This window comes from Telmatherina bonti (assembly GCF_933228915.1).
Source record: "Telmatherina bonti genome assembly, chromosome: 24".
Taxonomy (NCBI): domain Eukaryota; kingdom Metazoa; phylum Chordata; class Actinopteri; order Atheriniformes; family Telmatherinidae; genus Telmatherina; species Telmatherina bonti.
In genome coordinates, this window is record NC_136633.1 from 5,720,726 (window position 1) to 5,721,513 (window position 788).

Here is a 788-nt window from a genome sequence, read left to right on the forward strand (position 1 = left end):
TCAACGCAGAAGCCTGACGTACACTTCCGGTTGCGCATGCGCAGAGTCCGCTGGTGTTTGGCGCCGATGAAGTGAGGTCAGGTGAGGGCAGGTGAGGCTTAACTGTTATATGTCTGCTGCTTAGCGGGAGAGTTTCACCTCCGCAGGTCGAAAAGACTGAAGGCGTTTCATAATAGATACATTTATAAAAAAAATACTTTAATAATCCCCAAAAGGAAATTCAATATCGTAGTATAAAATAATAATTAACTAGAGGAGGCTGATGGCTGCTGGCAGGAATGATCTTCTGTATCTTTCAGTCTTACACCGGACCTGAAGAAGCCTCTCACTGAACACACTTTGTTGTTTCATCACTGTGTTGTGGGTGTGAAGAATCCTCCATCATCTTCATCAGCTTGTGCAGCATTCTTCTTTGGACAATCAGCTCCAGCGGCTCCAGAGTTACTCCAAGCACAGAAGCAGCTTTCTGGATCAGTTTGTTGATTCTCTTCAAGTCTCTGGTTCTGATGCTACTACCCCAGCAGATGCTGCACAGCTGACTGCACTCTCCACAACAGACTTATAGAAGATATGCAACATCTTGGTGCAGACGTTAAACCATCTCAGCTTCCTTAAGAAGTACAGTCTGCTCTGACCTTTCTTGTAGATGTAGTCAGTGTTGCATTTCCAGTCCAGTTTGTTGTCCAGCTGAACTCCAAGATACTTGTATTCCTCCACCACCTCCACCTCCTCTCCCAGGATGGAAACAGTGCTTTGTTTATTCTTCTTCCTCCTGAAGTCAACAATCA